Raw genomic sequence first — 17,174 nt, forward strand, 5'->3', positions numbered from 1 at the left:
ATATCCACATCCCGCTCATAATTTTTAACTTCATTTAAGGTTCTAGGAATATATGCTCGCTTGAACACCTCTTCATCTACATGATCTTGGTTAGATCTTTCTTCCTTCGTTCTTTGAGATGCTACTTCCATAGCCTTTGAGAGATAAGCATCCATATTCTCAGGTGTAATGGAAGGGTCTGTGATAAATTCAAAGAGCTCCCGCACTGTCATGACAGCAACAGCGTGCTTCAAAAAGAAATCACTGACATTGGCACAGTCTTTTCTCAAGAACTCCAAGGCATGTGGGTGGTCATGCTCCACAGACTGAGAAACATCAATGATGTACACACCTCCACCATGGTACAGCATGTTAAATTCACTGAGATCTGCATGGACAAGTCTGGCATCCTGATACATTCTTCTCATGTATTGAATGACCTGCAGATACAACTCCCGAGCCTTGGATTCTGATAGCTGGACGTTTTTCAAGAGTGGTGCAGGCATATCATCTTTACCAATGAAACCCATGACAAGAACATGACTTCTTAGCATTATTGGCTCCGGACACGGTATCTCTGCTGTGTTTAACCTGATTAAGTTCCTCATTTCTTTTTCTGCCCATGTTTTCACCATTTTTCTAGGGTTTCCTTTACAATAGCCACGACGAAATCTGAATTCCCCACTTACATACTTATCCCGATCTTTAAACACCAAAATAGAAGTTTTATAAATCTTGATTGCTCTGCTCTCCCCATTTATTGTGCTAGCATGGTATACATTGGCATGAAAACATTGTCATCCAAAGAAAAGCTCACTTCTTTTCCTGTGCTAATGCATCCATTTATCTCTGATATGATTCCTCTAGTCAACATCTTGAATAAAATCATTCTTGTTCTGGGATCCAAAACCTGTTCTACAGTTGCTCTGTCTGCCTTATCTTTGATACGATACATATCTGCTTCCTGTTGTCTAGACTTTTCAGTGACTTTATTTATGACAGAATCAGTAACATTTAGCTTATCTAGATTAATTTTATTTTCAAATTTCCGTAAGACTTTGTCAGCTGGAGTAGACATTCTGGCTGAACTGTAGTTGGAAATCTGTCGATTTGCCCGTCGGAGGAATCTGCGTCGTCGAACTGCCCGGGGACCTCCCGGCTCATCAGCAGCCCCCGGTAGTCCATGACAGAAGGCACCGAGCCCTCAGCGCCCCCGGAGGCCGCCCGCTCTGCACTCGGACAGGAACGGCACAGAAACGGTTTTGCCTGTAGCGAATCCAACTGCCGCTCCGCGAACCCCGCCTAGCAAACGGTTCGGAAGCCCCCACACCCACGGCGCCGGCCACGAGGACCAACAGCTCCAGCACCCTGAACCATCCGCCGACCTCTATGTCTTTTGATTGATGAGTTTAGGCCATTAACATTCAGGGTTATTATTGTGGTATGATTTGTATTCCCAGTCATTTGACTCATTTTTGGTTTTTGACATGATTTGGTTTCTCCTTTATTTAGCTATTCCTTTAGGCTAGTTCCTCCGTTGCTGATTTGCATTGTTCTTTTTCATCTCTTCCTCATGGAATATTTTTCTGAGAATGTTCTGTAATGCTGGCTTTCTTTTTGTAAATTCTTTTAGCTTTTGTTTATCATGGAAGGATTTTATTTTGTCCTCAAATCTGAAAGTAAGTTTTGCGGGGCATAAGATTCTTGGTTGGCATCGTTTTCTTTCTTTTTTTTTTTTTTTTTTATTGTAAACAAATGGGATACATGTTGTTTCTCTGTACATGGCGTAAAGGCATACCATGTGTGTCATCATAAATTTACATAGAGTAATGTTGTTTGATTCATTCTGATATTTTTCCCTTCCCCCACCCCTCCCACCCCTCTTTTCCCTCTATACAGTCCTTCCTTCCTCCATACTTGCCCCCCTCCCTAACCCTAACTCTCACCCTAACACTAACCCTTCCCTCCCCCCCATTATGTGTCATCCTCCACTTATTAGCGATATCATTCATCCTTTGGCTTTTTGAGATTGGCTCATCTCACTTAGCATGATATTCTCCAATTTCATCCATTTGCCTGCAAATGCCATAATTTTATCATTCTTTATGGCTGAGTAATATTCCATTGTATATATATACCATAGTTTCTTTATCCACTCATCAATTGAAGGGCATCTAGGTTGGTTCCACAGTCTGGCTACTGTGAATTGAGCAGCTATGAACATTGATGTAGCTGTATCTCTGTAGTATGCTGATTTTAAGTCTTTGGGGTATAGGCCAAGGAGTGGGATAGCTGGGTCAAATGGAGGGTCCATTCCAAGATTTCTAAGGAATCCCCACACTGCTTTCCAGAGTGGCTGCACTAATTTGCAGCCCCACCAGCAATGTATGAGTGTACCTTTCTCCCCACATCCTCGCCAACACCTGTTGTTGCTCGTATTCTTGATAATCACCATTCTAATTGGGTGAGATGGAATCTTAGGGTGGTTTTGATTTGCATTTCTCTTATTACTAGAGATGTTGAACATTTTTCCATATGTTTGTAGATTGCTTGTAGATCTTCTGTGAAGTGTCTCTCGTTTCCTTAGCCCATTTGTCGACTGGATTATTTGAATTCTTGGAGTAGAGTTTTTTGAGTTCTTTATAGATTCTGGAGATTAGTGCTCTATCTGAAGTATGATTGGCAAAGATATTCTCCCACTCTGTAGGCTCTTTCTTCGCATTGCTGATAGTTTCCTTTGCTGAGAGAAAGCTTTTTAGTTTGAATCTATCCCAGTGGTTGATTCTAGCTTTTGTTTCTTGTGCTATGGGAGTCCTGTTAAGGAAGTCTGGTCCTAGACCAACAAGGTGAAGATTTGGACCTACTTTTTCTTCTATAATCTGCAGGGTCTCTGGTCTGATTCCGAGGTCCTTAATCCATTTTGAGTTTAGTTTCGTGCATGGTGAGAGATATGGGTTTAGTTTCATTCTGTTGCATATGGATTTCCAATTCTCCCAGCACCATTTGTTGAAGAGGCTATCTTTTCTCCATTGCATATTTTTGGCACCTTTGTCTAGTATGAGAAAATTGTATTTATTTGGGTTTGTGTCCGTGTCCTCTATTCTGTACCATTGATCTACCTTTCTATTTTGGTACCAATACCATGCCGTTTTTGTTACTATTGCTTTGTAGTAGAGTTGAAGATCTGGTATTGCAATACCCCCTGTTTCACTCTTCCTGCTAAGGATTGCTTTAGCTATTCTGGGCTTCTTATTCTTCCAGATGAATTTCATCATTGCTTGCTCTATTTCTGTTAGGTAGGTCATTGGAATTTTAATTGGAATTGCATTGAATTTGTATAGCACTTTAGGTAGTACGGCCATTTTGACAATATTAATTCTTCCTATCCAAGAACATGGAAGATCTTTCCATCTTCTAAGGTGTTCTTTAATTTCTTTCTTTAGTGTTGTATAGTTCTCATTGTAGAGGTCTTTCACCTCTTTTGTGAGATTGATTCCCAAGTATTTTATTTTTTTCGAGGCTATTGAGAATGGGGTAGTTTTCCTAATTTATGGAATACTTTGAGAAGTATTGGAATGAGCTCTTCTTTAAAGGTTTTGTAGAACTCGGCTGAGAACCCATCTGGTCCCAGACTTTTCTTTGTTGGTAGGCTTTTGATGACTTCTTCTATTTCATTGCTTGAAATTGGTCTATTTAAATTGTTTATGTCCTCCTCGTTCAGTTTAGGCAATTCATATGTCTCTAGAAACCTGTTGATGTCTTTGAAATTTTCTATTTTGTTGGAGTATAGATTTTCAAAATAGCTTCTAATTATGTTTTGTATTTCAATCCTGTCTGTTGTGATATTTCCTTGTTCATTCCGAATTTTAGTGATTTGGGTTTTCTCTCGTCTTCTCTTTGTTAGTGTGGCTAAAGGTTTATCAATTTTGTTTATTTTTTCGAAGAACCAACTATTTATTTTGTCAATTTTTTGTATTGTTTCTTTTGTTTCAATTTCATTGATTTCAGCTCTGAGTTTAACTATTTCCTGTCTTCTACTACATTTGGTGCTGTTCTGTTCTTCTTTTCTAGGGCTTTGAGCTGTAGTGTTAGGTCATTTATTTGTTGAGTTTTACTTCTTTTATTAAATGCTCCATGAAATAAATTTTCCTCTAAGTACTGCTCTCATAGTGTCCCAGAGATTTTGATATGATGTTTCTTTGTTCTCATTTACCTCTAAGAATTTTTTAATTTCCTTCCTAATATCTTCTGTTATCCATTCATCATATAATAGCATATTGTTTAATCTCCAGATGTTGGAATAGTTTCTGTGTTTTACTCTTTCATTTATTTCTAACTTCAATCCATTATGATCTGATAGAATACATGGTAGTGTCTCTATCTTCTTGTATTTGCTAACATTAGCTTTGTGGCATAATATATGGTCTATTTTAGAGAAGGATCCATGTGCTGCTGAGAAGAAAGTGTATTCACTCTTGGTTGGATGGTATATTCTATAAATGTCCATTAAGTCTAAATTGTTGATTGTGTTATTGAGATCTATGGTTTCTTTGTTCAATTTTTGTCTGGAAGATCTGTCCAGTGGTGAGAGAGGCGTGTTAAAATCACCTAGTATTATTGTGTTATGGTCTATTTGGTTTCTGAAATTGAGAAGGATTTATTTGACATACATGGATGAGCCACTGTTTGGGGCATAGATGTTTATGATTGTTATATCTTGCTGATTTATGCTTCCCTTAAGCAGTATGAAATGTCCTTCTTTATCTCTTCTGACTAACTTTGGCTTGAAGTCCACATTATCGGAAATGAGGATGGATACTCCAGCTTTTTTGCTGAGTCCATGTGCATGGTATGTTTTTCCCCATCCTTTCACCTTTAGTCTGTGGGTATCTTTTTCTATGAGGTGAGTCTCTTGCAGGCAACATATTGTTGGATCTTTCTTTTTAATCCAATCTGCCAGTCTATGTCTTTTGATTGATGAATTCAGGCCATTAACATTCAGGGTTATTATAGAGATATGATTTGGTTTCCTGGTCATTTGGTTCATTTTTTAAATTTTATTTATTTATTTGTTTGACACAACTTGTTTCCTCCTTTATTTGACAAGTCCTTTAGGATAATTCCTCCCTTTGCTGATTTGCTTCTTTGTTTTTCATCTCTTCCTCATGGAATATTTTGCTGAGAATGTTCTGTAATGCTGGCTTTCTTTTTGTAAATTCTTTTAGCTTTTGTTTATCATGGAAGGATTTTATTTCATCGTCAAATTTGAAGGTAAGTTTTGCTGGGTATAAGATTCTTGGTTGGCATCCATTTTCTTTCAGGGCTTGAAAAATGTTGTTCCAGGCCCTTCTAGCTTTTAGGGTCTGGATTGAAAAATCTGCTGATATCCGTATTGGTTTCCCCCTGAATGTAATTTGGTTCTTTTCTCTCACAGCCTTTAAAATTCTGTCTTTATTTTGTGTGTTAGGTATTTTCATTATAATGTGCCTTGGTGTGGGTCTGTTGTAATTTTGTGTCTTTGGAGTCCTATAAGCCTCTTGTACTTGGTTTTCCATTTCATTCTTCAGATTTGGGAAATTTTCTGATATTATTTCATTGAATAAATTGTTCATTCCTTGGCTTGTTTCTCTAGGCCTTCCTCAATCCCAATAATTCTTAAATTTGGCCTTTTCATGATATCCCATAGTTCTTGTAGATTCTGTTCATGAATCCACGTGACCCACTGCACGGGTCCTCTGGGCAACCGCCCAGAGCTCTGGTGGGGCCACTTGAGACCAAGCGACCCACCACACTTCTCCTCCAGGCAGCCCCCCTGTATTCAGGAGCTGTCACTTTAAGTCCAAACAACTCACCACTCGCCTTCTCCTCTGAGCAGCCGCCTGGAGCGCTAATGCAGTCACTGCGAGTCCAAATGACCCACCGCGCTCCTCCTCCTCCTCCTCCTACTCCTCTGGGCAGGCCCCGGTGTTCAGAAGTGGTCTGAGTCCAAACAGCTCACCACGCAGCCCCTCCTCTGGCAACCGCCTGTAGCTCTGGTGTAGTCACTCTGAATCCAAGCGGCCGCGCTCCTCTTCCTCCTCCTCGTCCTCAGGGCAGGCCCCGGTGTTCAGAAGCAGTCGTTCTGAGTCCAAACAGCTCGCCGCGGAGCTTCTCCTCTGGCAACCGCCTGTAGCTCTGGTGCAGTCACTCCAAATCCAAGCGGCCACGTTCCTCCTCCTCCTCCTCAGGGCAGGCCCCGGTGTCCTGAGTCCACACAGCTCTCCTCGCCACTCCTCCCCCGGGCAGCCGCCGGAGCCCCAGTCTCGTTTTCTTTCAGGGCTTGGTAAATGTTGTTCCAGGCCCTTCTAGCTTTTAGGGTCTGGATTGAAAAATCTGCTGATATTCTTATTGGTTTCCCCTGAATGTAATTTGATTCTTTTCTCTCACAGCCTTTAAAATTCTGTCTTTATTTTGTATGTTAGGTGTTTTTATAATAATGTGCCTTGGTGTGTGTCTGTTGTAATTTTGTATATTTGGAGTCCTATAAGCCTCTTGAACTTGATTTTCCATTTCATTCTTCCGATTTGGGAAATTTTCTGATATTATTTCATTGAATAGATAGTTCATTCCTTTGGTTTGTTTCTCTAAGCCTTCCTCAATCCCAATAATTCTTAAATTTGGCCTTTTCATGGTATCCCATAATTCTTGTAGATTCTGTTCATGATTTCTTACCATCTTCTCTGTTTGGTCAATTTTGTTTTCAAGATTAAATATTTTGTCTTCAATGTCTGAGATTCTGTCTTCCAGGTGTTCTATCCTATTGGTTATGCTTTCTATGGAGTTTTTAACTTGGTTTATTGTTTTCTTCATTTCAAGGATTCCTGTTTGTTTGTTTGTTTGTTTGTTTGTTTGTTTTCAGTATCTCTAACTCTTTATTGAAATGATCTTTGGCTTCCCGTATTTGCTCTTTTAACTGTTGATTGATGCAATCATTTAATGCCTGCATTTGATCTTTCATCTCCTTGTTTGCTTCCCTGATTGTTTTAATTATGTACATTCTGAACTCCCTTTCTGACATTTCTTCTGCTGTGCTGTCACTGGGTTTTATTGATATAGTATCTAGGTTTGTTTGGGACATTTTCTTCCCTTGTTTTCTCATATTGGTCAGATGTCAGTGGCACTCTGAGATATTGCAGATTTCCTCTATTGGCTTATAGTGTCCCTGTAGATTTCTGGTATATCACCTCCCAGCCTTCAGTAGCCTGAAGTCTTGGAGGAACTTGATAATGCAGTGCTTCTGAAGAAAGCTGCCCCTAGCCCGCTACTGGGTCCAAGGCTAGGGGCTATTTCTGTGTGACAATCCTCTCACTGGGCAGGCCTGCTCTTAGAAGCTGGCTGTAGATAGGGCCTGCCCCTGCCTGAGGGAGCCGGGCTACTCCAGGAAAGCCTCTCCCTGTCCTGTCTTGGTCCCAGAAGCCCCCTGCAGGCCAGGGCCTGCTGCTGGGTCCGGAGCTTGGGGTCGGCTCTGAGAGGAAAAGCTCTCAGTGGGCGGGCCTGCTTCGAGGAGCTGGCTGTGGATCGTGCCTGCCGCTGGAGGGAACCAGGCTGCTTGGGGAAGACTCTCGCTGCCCTGCCCTGGTTCCAGAAGCTTCCCACTGTCCAGGTCTGCCGCCCAGGCCAAGCTTCACCCGGTGAGAGAGACTCACCACGTGGCTCTATGTTGGTCCGAGTCTCTCAATACCTCCCCTTCTTGAATCCTGAGTTCTGGAGCCACGGGAGATGTAGTCACCCTCTAGTCCACCATCTTGGATCTCCTCATTGTATTTCTATAAGACTCGAATTGTTTGAAGTTACAGTCCTGATTTTACTCTTAAAAGTCTATGCCAGACTCTCATTCATCCTCAGTCATGGGCTCTTGTTTCTATATTTTGCTCGTGGATTTAAAAATCACTAGAGATTCCTCAGTGCATTCATGATGATTTCTTTGGGTTCTTCTGCCTTTTGTCCTCATTTATAATCATGTGGCAAAACTGCCTCTTTGGTAAAATTCTAAACCTTTAGCTTGTTTCTCATTCAGGGACTTATGCCATGTAATTATGCTGGGTTTTTTTCCCCCTCAATTTTATAAAATCTACCAAAAATCTAGGTTCTTCATCATGCCCGGTCTTCCTCTCACTGGTTATCATTTTGTCTGCAATCAAAATAATAGACTAGGAGTCAAGAAGACCTAGATAGTCACCCAATATTTTATTCATAATTTGACCATGGAGAAATTATATAATCCCTGAACTCCAATTTTGTCATTTGAAAAGATATTCCAATTTGCTAATACCAACTAATCTAATTGATAGTTTGGCATTTGGGGATAGCAACCTGTACCAAAATCCTGTGTAGAAACAGGATTTGAACTAAGTCCATCCAACTCATGTTCTCTCCAAAATACCATGCCTATTTCTGTACTGAAATTAAATATAAGAAATTCTCGGACTACTGTCAGTCCATCTTTTATGAGACTCACAAGAAATTTCATACAAAGTTTCAAAAATCAGAAAACAGACTTCTCAAGTGCCACACTGGAAGTTAAATGTCAATGCCATAATCCCTTCAAGATTGTCTCCTAGAATTTATTATTCCCCAGAAATATTTGAGAGACTTCTAGCAAAGTAAGTTAGATGAAAAGACAGAATGAAGACATTTTTAACACTTTTTATACATCTTCTTAAGAAGATAAAATTGATGGAATGCCTGATGTGTTTTAACATACTGGGAGGAGATAATAAATACTTATAAAATAAAACAAAGTTATTAACTTCAAGGAAAACAAAAATTTGTGCATACATGTCTTATGGTTCACTTTCAAGAGAATATACAAAGTCACAGCAATGTAAACAATGAATTTAGATCTAACCAAAATTACATTATAGCTCAATTGAGACGAGGCACAAGATATATATATGAGAGTATATATACATACTAGTGAATGCATATGCAGGAGGTAGTGTGAAAAGAAAAGCTAATTACTTTATTAACAGGAAAAGAAGATATCATCCTGCATAGAAGTAAATAGGTAGATAATACCTAAAACTGAAAAACAAACAAAAATATAAACTCATTCGATCAAAAGAGAATGGTTAAATTGCTGAAGATGTTTGTCTCTTAAAATGGATGGGAAGCAAGAGGATAGTTAACTCTGTTATTACTTGAAACAAGCCTTGGTTTACTATTTGACTCTTCAAACTCTATAATTAAACCCAAAAGGAGTGGGGCCTTGGGATATAACTCAGAAGTGGAGCATTTGTCTGGCATGCATAAGTCCCTGAGTTTGATCCCCAGCATGTAAAAAAATAAAAGGAAAGAAGAGAAAAGTGAAAAGAGAAAGAAATCTCTAAAAAGAAAGAAGGAAAAAAAGGCTGTCACTCTCATGGTTTAATGGAAGACATCAACTGATAACTGGTTAGGATTTACTAAAGGCATACACTAAATGTTCAGGAAGATCATAATGTTACCTAAAATAAAGTCAACCTAGTTGAAAACAAAGAAAATTCCATTTATTTGGAGCTAATTAGGATTGTAATCTAGGAAAACAAAAGCAATCCAGGAAAATAAAAGCAAACTAGAAAATGTGCTCTGCGGTTTTACAAACTGATAGCTGTATTTATAGCTTTGAAACACAGGGGATTTAAAATTTTATCACTTGTTCAAAATTATGATTGACGCTGTAAAAAATTAAGCTATTTGTAAGAAACATGTTGGGTACAGTGTCAGTCTTTGGAGGTTGGGGGAAGGAGTTCACTGTACAGAAGGCCAGCAGAGGTTAATAATGTTTCAAAGGTCAACTCACACTTGGACGTGGATGAGTCTGCAGTTCAGTGCAAAGGTTTAGCTACAGATGTGCCTGAAATTAGATTAACAATTGATGCTGGTATTGATCAGATTAAACACCTGAGAAATGCCAAGACAAGCACAGAAAGCAAGTTTTATTTTAAAAAGTGACAGATATAGGAGTCTGGGGTCATGGCTTAGTGATAGAGCACTTGTCTAGCCCTTGTGAGATCCTGGGTTCAATCCTCAGCAACACATAAAGATAAATAAATTAAATAAAGGTATTGTTCCATCTATAACTAAAAAAAAAAAGTGATAGATACAGACTTCTCTGAAGAGAAGGGGCTACCAAGCTGAAGAGTCCATGGGAGGATGTGCATCTTTCTCTTTCATAAAACCCCAGAACCCCTCTTTTTAATTATCGTCTTCTCTTTCTTCCCCATGTTCATGCCTGCGAGCAGGGATATAGAGGTTAATTGTTAGCAACCCAGAGTGCCCAGGAGCAGACGTTAACAACCTCTTGGAGAACCATCATCATCCTCTCTCAAACCCCCTCATTATCCCAGCACCACAAAAAAAAAAAAAAAAACCCTCATTATTACCTATTCTGACAGCCTGACCTTCGCCCCTGCCTCAGTTTGCTGAGGAATGATACGTATCCTGTCCACTTAGACCAGGAGGGGCTGAAGGGGCAGATCGCTTTTTGGTAAAGAAAGCATGGGGGGGGGGGGGTCAGCACAGTGTGCCCATTTTATAGAATTATTCCCTTAACCTCACGTTCCCACCGTTCTCATCTATCTGTCCCATTACATATTAACCTCCCAACTCCATTTTAAGTGCTCTGGCCAACTGAACTCTACTTCGATTTTTTTCTTCCTTGACAATAAGGTACAATTCATTCTTCCTTGGACAGAAATAATGGTAACAAGCCACACAGATTATGTCTTCTTTGAGTAGAATATTAAATTTTTAATTAGGAGTGTTCTTGGCAGAATAAGAAGGGAAAGATCGTCTAGTCAGGGAAAATAGCATTAGTAAAAGAATAGAAGCATGAAATCATCTTTCAATTTTCAGCACTCTGTCATTACTCTGGCTAGGATTTGCTATACATTCAGATGAATGCTAGGTGATGTAACTGAAAAGCTTTACATTTCAATCTATAGCAAGATACTCTTAAAAGTCACAAATCCGACTATGTAGAGTGAATGATATCACCATCTATCCAGTGTCTTACTCTATAACTCAGGAAGCCATCCTTCACATTTTCCTGTCCTTAATCTGAATTTTTCATCCATTATCAACTGACACTTCCTCCAAATGGATGAAGTCTTGTAAGTGAGTGGAGCTAGAAGCTTTTGTGCAGAGCATTCCTTTTCAGAAGTATGGGGCAACTTTGTCCACCTTAGTCCAAATTTCCACCATCTCTTACTTGTACTCTCACAAGAGTTTCCTAAACATCTCTAGGGGTGGCTCTTTTCCTTCCATTCTCCACTTGCAGTCAGAATGATCTCATCAAAATGCAAATTTTACCATCTCAACGCTTCTACTTAGAATACTTTAGTGACTTTCCATTTCTATTAAGATAGCTTCAAAATTATTTTCAAAGTTCTGCAGTCAGGTCTGAACAACATCTCCATCACATCCCCCCATGATATATCACCATCTCCACCCTCTAGCCACAGTGGCTTTCTTTCAGTCATCTAAACCCTACATGTACCCCCTACCACTGGGCCTTTGCCCATGATACTTCTTCAGCCTTGAACACTCCCAGTATATCCCACCACTCCCACCCCTCTTTCACATTTAGTTCATTTCTACTCATCTTTTACATGTGTGCCCCCAGGACGTCATGTGTATACCCTTTATAGCACTGATCACGACTGTAATTTTAAATTCATTTGTAAGGTAATTTGATTACAGTCTATCTCCCTACTATAAGTTCGATGTGAACAAGAACTATATCTACAGCAATGTATATATAACAAATGCATAAAGAACATACTTACTGTAATCTACAAAAAAGTTAAAGACCTTAGAGAACAACAGAAACTGCTTTCTTAGCAGCAATTCCAAAAGTAATTCTCTGATACCATGAGTATTATCTAAATGGATAAGTTGTTGTCCATTATATATCAATTAAAAACACAAGAAAATATACAAATAAATATAATTGGAAGTAATCTCTTAAGTGGGGAACTTAAAACTCTATATCAGTTAAGAAATGCAGCAGATTTTCACCATATTTTAGGTGGTTCACCCTTAATTCTCTCTGATTCCTATGTAATCTTTTTAAAAATCAGCACCATGCTGAGAACAGACTGTCAGGATGTTGATAAAAATACAAAACTTATTCAATAAGTAGTCTCTTCTTCCATTTCCTTCTGAGTAAAAAGAAGTGTCATCCTTACAAAGCTTCCAGCCGTCAACAGGCCAAATAATCCATCTGTTTCTTTAATTAAACAGACTGAACACTGCTTCATTTGAATTGGACTCTCTCCAATCTTTCTAAAGATTTTCTACCCACAGAGGTGCTTATCTATTGAAAAAGAATTCAAGGATGATACCTCATTTTTCACTTTTTATTAAATGTAAAAAGTGATTTGCTGATGCATTTACTTCCTTAACTTATTTTAAACCAGATGCTATTTCTAGGGAAAAAAAAGAACAATGATTCATGTTTTGTTTTAACTAACTTTGCATGCTTAAGTGCTGTTGCATCCTCTCTTTTCAGATAAGTAGCAGGAACAACAGACAAAATTAACAGTAAATAGCACAAAAATTCCTTTATTCTCTTAACAATAACATAATAAGCCACCAAACAGCTATCAAGTTCATGAAGGAATTCACTACAATCCTCTGTTTATTCATTTGTACTGCAAAAGTTAATATTAAATACTTGTCAAACACCCGACTTGACTAGGGTCCTGCCTTCAAGGAGCTTAGAGTTTAGTAAAGAGAAAATTAATGTACTTCATAGATGCCGATACGGATTTTGGTCATTCCAGATGAAAGAAAAGATTTATCTTAACAAAGTAGGAGACAGACAAAATTGAGACTGAGGAAACTACAGGAACCGTTGAAAATTAAGGGGCTATTGAAAATGTTAAGGATGAAAATAAAGGCTAGAAAGGTGACTAGAATTTATGTTAAGAAAGACCTGGAAAATCATGCTTGAGAGTTGTATTTTATCCTGAAACTAAAGAGAACAAATCATAGGAAAGCTTGTGACATTGAATTTCTCATTTAGAAAAATTATCTTGGCGCTGAAGACAAATTTTAAGGGAACAAAACTTCCCACAAAGTCTAGAAACAATTCCTAAAATAGAACACTGTTTCATATTACTATAAATATAAAAAGATGAATATTACACTTAAGCTGACTATCCAGAGAAGTTTGAAATATTCTTTTTGAAATACCATTGCAATACAAATAATTATAGAAACCCACCAATCCCTAAGTTCTTTAAAGACTAAACATAGTCCTAAAATTATCAACAGTTAATTTCTAACTTTATTTTTTTAAAGTGACAAATGCAGCCCTAACATTCCCTTTAGCATAACTAAATTTTAAACAAGTTTCTTCCTGAATATAGGACCCTGATCTCCCTTTACTTAGAAGCATTTACTATAGAAATTTAAGAGCCAACCATTGGAAATACAGTCATCAAGAAAGATAGCTACACTGTCTCTCAGTCTCCATAGTATGTAGAATCTTAACTTCAATAAGCACCAAGAACCAAAGATAGATGACCAACCTCCCTAATGTCCTCCAGTGCTTAAAAAGTCCTCCCACCTTTCATTTCAGTGAACTTGAGTTCAATCTCTCCCATACTGCTTTGCTTAGAGCACTTATCCCTGTCCATTCTGTCATCCTTCACATCTCAGCTTGAATGTCCCTTCCTCTATGAAGTCTTCTAAGGTATCAGCTCTCCAAATGGAGCTCTAGTACCTTTCTCTACTTAATCTTGGATAACATTTATTATACTTTATTAATTTCCCATTTACTTGTCCCTAACCCTACTAAGTTTCATCAGGGCAGAGAGAATATTTGCCCTGTTTACCACACTACATAGAGTTTAAATGAGTATATATTTATTGAATAAATTAATAATGAACCATGGCACTAAGACTCCAGAAATACCAAAATATAATGCTAATATATAATCATCTTATCTGTTTTCACACTATATGAACCTACCTTCAATCAAAATAGAAAGCATGAACAGTCCATGTCCATAACAAAATGCTCAGAGAGTTCCTCTCCTCCTAAACATAGTCAAAAGAGTTTGAGACAAATTTCCCTAGAAGCAAACTACCTTTTCCTCTACATGTACTAAATTATGTATAAAGTCTAAGAAACAAGAGAGTTTGACATTACTATGAAAATCAAGAGTCAAGAGTCAAGTTGAACCAGGAAAAGTCTACATGTTTGGACCATGTTTGTTTAGTTCTTCCAAGATTCACCTGAGACTCTACATCTGAAAACCACATGGACACCATGCACTTAGAATTCTGTGTGAAAGGCACACACACGCTTCTCCTCCCTTATACACATGCTGGTGCAAGTGTACACACTTTATGGTTTATTTGAATGGAATCTTCTGGATTTACATAAAGTGATGGTCGTGGAATTACCTCCATCAAGCTGCTCTTTTAAGCCTCTAACTTTTGTGAATAAAGCTAGACACACAAGAAATTCACATCTCAATTTTCAGTAAATATTCTATTAATGATACTGTCCTCTTCAATAATCAGTATCCTCTATTTGAAACCCCACAAAGAAGTGTATTCTTGAATTTGGTGTTAGCACAAATTCAGTGCAAGTTTCTCAGAGAAATGGAGGGCTGGAGATATAGCTGAGAGAACACTTGCATAGGATGTGCAAGGCCCCTGGGTTCAAGTCCCAGCTCTGCAAAAAAATAAAAAATAAAAAATGAAATATATAACCCATCATTGGGTCTAGAGAAAAATTCCAAAAGTTCCAAATCCTTCCCTTTCCCTCCCTGTCCTCATTCACTGTGCCCCTAAGGAAGAAGAATCCTGCTGTGGATTAGGCAGATTCCAAAATAATCTTTGAGTTATTGTACTAGGTATCTTTTGGTAATGTCTGACTTTCATGAGGGTGGAGACATGAGATAGAGTTCAAATATTTCGCTTGCTGGGAAGTCTTATTCTCCCCACCCATATCCCCTTCCCCTTTAGAAAACCAAGTGAGAACCAGAGTTAAGTCTGAAGTAAAAGGAGTAAACCTATTCTTGGAAGGGAAAGCAACATATAAGTAATTCTTAAAGCCATGCTAATGTGGAGTGAGAAAAGACATAAGACAAAATATGTTTACTTAAACAATGGTAAACAATGAATGACAGAAAAGCAGCCTGCAAAGGCTTGAGAAGGAGTAAAACAGAAACTGGATGAAAAATGGGAGAGTGACATATGAGAGCAGCTAGGTGGGGAGGGATTTTTTCAGACAGGAAGGAGTCTGACATTGGGTCAACAATGTCCAGCACTACTGACAGGACAAGTAAATTAAAAAGTGTCCATTGGACTCGGCTATAAGAAAGGCTGGACCTTGAGAGGAGTAGTTCAGTGAAGGGAAAGGAAGCTATTTGAAAAGAGACTGAAAAATGAATCAATTAAGTAAAAAATCATTAAATAATGAACAATATGTTCAAGAGGTCCAAACAAAAACAGGAGGAGAAAGATAAGACAGGATTAGAAAGAGTTGTTGATAGCTGGGTGTTTTGGCACCTGCCTGTGGCCCCAGCTATTCAGGAGGTTGAAGTGGGAAGATCACATTAGCTCACAAGTTTGAGACCATTCTGGGCAATGTAGAAGATCCCATTAAAAAAAAAAAAAAAAAACAGTATTACAGAAATATTTTACTGATTTAATTGGTTGCTTAGTTCCATGTTTCATTGTTTTGATCTTATTGTTTGTTATGGTTTAGATATGATGTGTCCCCCAAAAGTTCATGTGTGAGATAATGCAAGAATTTTAAGAGGTCTTATTCTATGAAGCCTATGTTCAGGAATCCACCCGAGTTATAACTGGGGACCTAATTACATGAGATACCTGTAATTTGATCACATAATATGTTTTTACTAGATGAAGCCAAAATATTTTCCCTTATGTATATTGCAGTTCTGTTTAAGAGGCTGGAAGACTTGTGTTAAATTCTAATTGTGAAGATCAAATCTCTGCTGTTACACAGTTTTTCACTTAAAATTCTCTTTGAGGAAAAAAATTCAGAAGTGAAATTACATTATGAGAGGTATAACATAATCAGTGCATTAATCCACTAATATAAATTAACAGGGTGGTAACTGCAGGTAGGTAGGGGGTGGCTAGAGGAAGTAGGTTACTGGGGTTAAACTTTGGGGTATACATTTTGTCCCTGGTGAGCAGAGTTAGCCAAAGTTGTCATAAGCTTTATTCATTCCTCTTCATTCTTTCTTTTTTCTCCTCTGTGTATTTTTAAATAGCTTGTCTTTGAAATCACTAATCCATTCTTCTGCTTGATATATCCTGCTGTATCTATCACATTTTACATTTTACTTTGTGTATATTTCAATTTAAGAATTACTGTTTGATGTTTTTTAATTTCTTTGATGGAGTTGAATCATTGCTCAGTGTTCTCTTGAAGCTCACTGAATTCCCTTAATACTGATGTTTTAAATTCTTCATCTGAAACTTCATCCCTACTGGTTATTATCTATTCAGTTTCTGGCACCTTATTTTGTCCATCAGGTGAAGTCATGGTTCCCTGAAAATTCTTGAGGCTTATTTTTGTGTGTTTTCATCTGGGCACTGAAGGAATGGATATTTATTCCAGTCTTCATAATCTGCCTGTTTTTGCTAATTTTTCCAGAAATCTAAGCAGACTAACAATTTTCTATGAGATTTTAGTACCGAATGGTGCCTTCAGTCCAGGTTTATCACTAGTTTGCTATTTGTGTGTTGTCACTGTTTCAGCACTAGATTATAGTTCAGGCCTAGATTTGTCCCAACTTCACAGTGGTACTGTTCAGCATGAACTGAGGGAGTGCCTAAAACATGTGCTTCTCCCTGTGGTTGAGATAAGTCTAGATATGTCATCTATAGGTACTGACCTGTAGTCTCACCCTGAAGGATTCGGCCCAATTTTGAGCATTTGACTGTGGAGGGACCAGAACTAGGCATCTGTGCCATGCCTGTGGTCACCAGTGTTGCAACGCTGTACAATATAAACAGCCCCTTTATCACTCTTAATAGATAACCTCACTTTCTCCTTAGACAAGAAAACATTATATGCATGCCTTCCTGTTCCTTGCCATTGACCAACAACTGGATATGTCCAATCTTTTATTTCCTGTTTATGAAACGACAGAGATATTCATTCTCTTTTGGGAGCTGAT

The 17,174-nt window shown here is 38.3% G+C and overlaps 1 pseudogene across 1 annotated transcript; it reads right to left on the reverse strand.

Moving 5' to 3' along the window:
- Nucleotides 1-2: 2 nt before the first annotated feature.
- LOC306653629 (serine/threonine-protein kinase RIO1-like) lies at nt 3-1,353 on the reverse strand (annotated as a pseudogene). The gene has a single exon. The product of its transcript is annotated as a serine/threonine-protein kinase RIO1-like (transcript).
- Nucleotides 1,354-17,174: the final 15,821 nt, after the last annotated feature.

Source organism: Sciurus vulgaris (assembly GCF_902686455.1).
Source record: "Sciurus vulgaris genome assembly, chromosome: 2".
Classification (NCBI taxonomy): Eukaryota; Metazoa; Chordata; class Mammalia; order Rodentia; family Sciuridae; genus Sciurus; species Sciurus vulgaris.